Source organism: Galendromus occidentalis, unplaced genomic scaffold (assembly GCF_000255335.2).
Source record: "Galendromus occidentalis unplaced genomic scaffold, Mocc_1.1 scf7180000077456, whole genome shotgun sequence".
Taxonomy (NCBI): Eukaryota; Metazoa; Arthropoda; class Arachnida; order Mesostigmata; family Phytoseiidae; genus Galendromus; species Galendromus occidentalis.
In genome coordinates, this window is record NW_003805444.1 from 1 (window position 1) to 5,770 (window position 5,770).

The window sequence follows — 5,770 nt, forward strand, 5'->3', positions numbered from 1 at the left end:
GAGCTATTTAGGCGGGAAACTTTGTCCGCTCTTGATCGGTGTCCTTACCGAACCAAAATCGATGCAAAGAGCGTTGAGATGACGCGTTGTGATTCGAAGATGTGCAAGTATGCTCCAGATTATCAATCGAATGCACCAACGCCCCAGGAATCCCCGAAAACCTCTACATCGTTTTCAGGAGGGATGGTAATTTTCCCACATAGCACACACACACACATACACACAGACAATCAAAATTATCCCTCGATATATAGCAGGATAATATGATACTTCTATTGAGAACAACGTTGCATTCTCAAAACCTTGCTCATCTCCCTCCGGTCGAGATGCCCAGGTTGAGACATTCCCGCTTCTCTCGTGACCGACAGGCCCATCCTCGCAGATCCGACCGCCTCCGGCGACAGCAGGAACGGTTGCGGAAAAGACGTTCTCGGCTTCCGGAGAACAACCCGATTCCGGATCTTGATGTGGCAGATACGCGACATATTCGGAATTCCATAACTATATCCATTGATGATGACCACAGCCCCGAAACATCTCCGAGCACAGACGTCTACGGACGGCCAGATCTACAGTACACATCCCAATCACCGCAGAATGATATGATCCCAATGATTAGCATTAATGATGGACAGCAAACTGATTCTACTCTGGAGAATGTCGTGATCCCAAGAGCCAACCCAGCTCGTGGGTCAGCTCGACCACAACGCTCGCAACAAACGCTTAACATCGCTCGAGACTATCAGAAACGACCCCGGGAAGCCCATGATCTTGGTTGCATGAACTATCGCTGCGTTGGTTGCGGCGCTTTACACTTCGAATCTGAGAGGACTGCGTCTGCCAGCCGAGCTTTCACGATGTGCTGCGCGGCCGGATCTGTCGAAATTAAAGCTTTCGAGGATTTTCCACCAGCTTTACAGAATCTCTACATCACTCAGCAGGCTGAGGGAAAAGCTTTCCGTCAACACATACGCAACTACAATAATTCACTCGCGATGGCCTCGATGGCGGCCAACATTGAAACACCACGCGGAACGGGACCATACTGTTTCCGTGTCCACGGGCAGGTGTATCATACGATTGGCGGTCTACGACCACGAACCGGTGAAGCCCCTCAGTGCGCCCAAGTGCTCATAATGGACACTGAAGAGGCGGCGAATGAGCTCACCGCGCGACCGATGAACCGAGATTGTAGTGAATCGATCTTCAAGTTGTTACATGTCATCTTGAAAGCATCGAATCCCTATGCGCAGGCATTTCGCCTAATGGCACAAGTCGGCGAAGAGGAAAGTGTCCGAGCCCAAGCCAATGGTTGCCCATCCAGATCCGTGCGAATGGCTTTTCAACAGGATCCGAAAGATGATCAGCGACGCTACAACATAGCGACAGCGAACGAGGTCGCTATCGTTTACGTCGGGGATGAGGAGGATATACCAGGAAATCGGCTCTTGGTGGTGCACGAAACCACAGGCAATTTACGCGTTATTAGTTATCTCGACAAGTTGTGCGATCCTCTGACTTATCCGCTGCTGTTCCCGTCGGGAGGAGAAGGGTGGCATCCTCTCTTGAATAAGCACAATGCCAATCCGACTGGCCGGACCCGCCTAACTCAGAAGGAATATTACTCCTATCTTCTGTTTACAAGAGATACCTTCTTCAACCCCCTACACCACGCCGGAAAATTATTCCAGCAATTTATTGTCGATAGTTGGTTGAAAATCGAGATGAACCGCATCAACTACATACGACAAAACCAACGTCAACTTCGGCTCGATACCGTTCAAGGTCTAGAAGATTACATGCTGAGTGACAACGTCAACGACGGCCCGCCAGGCCGCCGAGTGATTTTGGCTGCGTCGTTCACCGGCAGTCCTCGATACATGATTGCTCAATACCAGGATGCAATGAGCATTGTGCCAGATACGGTGAACCCGATTTATTCATAACGTTCACCTGCAACCCGAAGTGGCCCGAGATCGAGACAACCTCTGTCCGGGCCAACGCGCCTCGGATAGACCCGATCTGATAGCCCGGGTGTTCAACTTAAAAGTGAAGAGCCTATGCCATGAGGTGATTAAGAAACAGGTATTCGGTTCCGTCGCGGCCTTCATCTATGTCATCGAATTCCAGAAGCGTGGGCTCCCGCACATGCACATGTTGCTCACTCTGGAAAATGATTTCAAGCTTCGTACAGGTGCCGATGTCGATTCAATCATAAGCGCGGAATTTCCTGATCCTCACGAATCTCCTGTGCTCCACAATATCATTTCTTCTTGCATGATCCATCGTCCATTTGGTAGAGCTAACCCAAGTTCTCCCTGTATGGTCAATGGGATGTGCTCGAAGCATTATCCCAAAGCCTTTCGGAACGACACCTCGATATACACCACAGGCTATCCGGAATATCGACGCCGACAGGACGGACGAAAGATTGTTTGTCAAGGCCAGGAGATGGACAACCGGTCTGTGGTACCTTACTTACCCTACCTCTCATTGCTCTACAACGCTCACATTAATGTCGAGGTTTGCGCCCTCATACATGCTATCAAATACCTGTTCAAATACGTATATAAAGGTCCTGATAGAGCGCGGATCCGTCTGAATAGTGCCACCGATCAAGGACCTCACGACGAAATCAATTCTTAGTGGGACACACGTTATGTGTGCGCACCAGAAGCAGCGCATCGGATACTCGGCTTCTCTATGAGTGATCGAAGCGACTGTGTGATGAGACTGCAGGTTCACCTCCCAGGTTTCGAAACCGTCCGGTTTGAGCCAGGCTCCGAAGGACAAGCACTCCAAGATGCCGTGAATAGGCTGTCAACCTTGACAGCTTTTTTCAAGGAGAACAAAAGGTGTCAAGACATTGAGAATGACCAAGGAACCTTTCCTGCCAACCTACTCGATTCCCGCCGATTTCGCTACAACGAGATGCCCGAAAAGTACACTTTCAGACATCAATGTTGGCATCCGCGTAAACGCGCAGGAGATCGTACAATCGGACGCATGTACTTTGTGAGCCCGCAAGATCACGAGCGTTTCGCTCTACGTCTTCTTCTGTTGTACGGCACTGGCTTCACATCCTTCCTCGATGTACGAACTGTCGGCGGCGTCCTTCACCCAACCTTCGTCGAAGCCGCCAGAGCCAATGGTTATTTGCAAGACGATTCGTTCTTCAGAAGTAGCCTGCAAGAAGCTGCCGGTCTCAGCATGCCTTCACAATTGAGGGGGTTCTTCGTGGCCCTGATAATGTTTGCCGAACTCCATCCACCTCGCTCGCTGGAGCTTTGGCACGAATTCAAACTTCATTTCATGGAAGATTATCTTCATGCAGGACTGACTGAACAAGTCGCGGAATCAAAAGCCTTCTACGACATAGCACAACGCTTATCTGACTTCGGAAAAGATTATCGCCTTAGCCTCCCTCTTGATCTTCCCCGTTTCGACGACGTGACCATTCCCGTCGATCTGCAATCTCATCGCACTCAGGGGGATATCAACTACGCTCTCCTGAATCCAGAGCAGAGGGTAGTGGTCGATGACATACTGCGCGCCTCTGAGTCTCCACGAGGTCAGTGTTATTTCATCGACGGTCCTGCTGGGAGCGGCAAAACTTTCGTTTACACAACCATCTATCACTTGGCGACAGCCAACGGTTTGACCGTCATGAATGTAGCTTGGACAGGAATTGCTGCGAATCTTCTGCCCGACGGTCGAACAGTAACTTCAACGTTCCGTTTGAATGTCCAGACAACAGCAAGTCATCCAACATGAAACGTCAATCGAAAGAAGCTCAGGCGCTCCGCTCCGTCGACATCATCAGTCTGGGACGAAGCAGCGATGGCCCCGAGAACAGCTCTCGAATCTGTCGACCAATTACTCCAGGACATAATGCAGAGCACGGAGGTGTTTGGAGGCAAGATTCTGATTCTCGGCGGAGACTTCCGCCAAATTTTGCCCGTTGTAGAGAGAGGCTCACGTGCTCAGATTGTGGATGCTTGCTTGAAAAGCAGCCCTTTATGGCGACTTTTCCAACCGTTCCAACTACGACAAAACATGCGTGCCCGAGGTGACGACTTATCCTTCCGTGAATGGCTACTGGACATAGGCGATGGACGCTCACCCCCCGATATGCCGGTTCCAGTCGATATGCGATGCCGAGGGAACTTGGCCGACGACATCTTCGAGGGAATTTCTGACCAGAATCACGATATAGACTTCACTGAAGTTACCATCCTCACTCCTCTCAATGCGACAGCTCGCAAACTCAACGAATACATTCTCGATAAACTTCCTGGCCTCAGAAGAACATATCTGAGCGAAGACGAGGCGATGATTGACGACCCCAGCGACGCCCTGAATTTCCCTACTGAGTTCTTGAACCGACTTACTCCAACCACTCTCCCTCCACATGAGCTTCATCTAAAGGCTGGAAGTATCGTCATGCTGCTAAGGAATTTGAATGTGCGGAACGGTCTCTGCAATGGTACGCGACTCATCGTTACCGAACTTCACCAACGAATAATCGTTTGCAAATTCGCCACAGGGCCGAAAAAGGACTCTTCTGTGATTCTACCTCGCATCGATTGCTACCATTCTCATCATACGCTGCCATTCCGACTCCGCCGCAGACAATTCCCAATCCGCCTCAGTTTTTCTATGACCATTAACAAATCACAGGGTCAATCTTTCTCGCGGGTCGGGATTGATCTGAGCGACATGATTTTCTCTCACGGACAGCTTTATGTTGCATTGTCCCGAGCAAGAAGCCGCAGCGGCGTGGTCATCTCCTCCCCGGAAAATCGCATGCGTAATATCGTCTACGATGAAGTTTTCAAGTAATCTATCAGCTTCTTAAGGAGCAAGAATCTCTCGAGCCTCTCTTCCGATGTATCCGTATACCTCGGTCACTTCCATCCGAGTCGGCTTCACTTCGTCCCAATATATTCGATCTCCCCACTCTTCAATGCTCTCATGTCCCTATAACCTAACTTCATATCTGAACTAGAACTCCATTCAAACAACAGTCATCGATTTCACAGCACGATGTTGTTGGAGAACGAAAGCGATGCTCGGTGCCTTGATCGTTTTGAACTTCTTGACCCAAAAGCGTAAAACACAGCATCGTGTCGCGAGATCTGGCTCATACTGCCAGCCGACCGCTGAAGTTGATGCGCCCGGCTCCGCCATTGTACTAGCCGTCCGGGGTTCTCGAGCGCTCTTCGATTCTACGAAAGACTTCCGCAGGTGCGCAAAGCACACAGTCGATGCTCAGAGATGGTTTGTGAACTGTGAGGATTGGATCTCTCATGCCTCATATATATGCATGTACAACATACATAATCCATACCATCGCTGAATCATTCCTTCTTCTATCATACGACTTGCAATGAAGTAGGAAGATACTTTTGATGTGCGAAAGTCCGTCTAATGATCATTCATCTGAAGGGTGACTCTAAACTCAGAACTTCCCCACGGACGATAACGATTCATCAATTCCTAGCAGCCCTTTGCACGTCATTGCTGACCAATGAATCGTGAGCCCCTCATTTCACATTAACCAACGATTATCCATCTATGATTCATCAACGTTGGTTTCTTACCTACCTCTTGAATATGCCTACGATTTGCCTAACGAAACCCTATCCCGGGCAGCCGCAAACACCTACCACAACTATATAATCGAGCTCTTCCAAAAATCTGAAATTGATGTCTACCGTTTGGAATGCCTCCTCCACTCATGGAGCATACGAGGTGACACCGCCATACG

At 49.7% G+C, this 5,770-nt stretch overlaps 1 pseudogene; it reads left to right on the plus strand.

Annotated features, from left to right (window-relative positions):
- Positions 1-857: 857 nt before the first annotated feature.
- Positions 858-4,842, plus strand: LOC100901404 (uncharacterized; annotated as a pseudogene).
- The last annotated feature ends 928 nt before the right edge of the window (positions 4,843-5,770 follow it).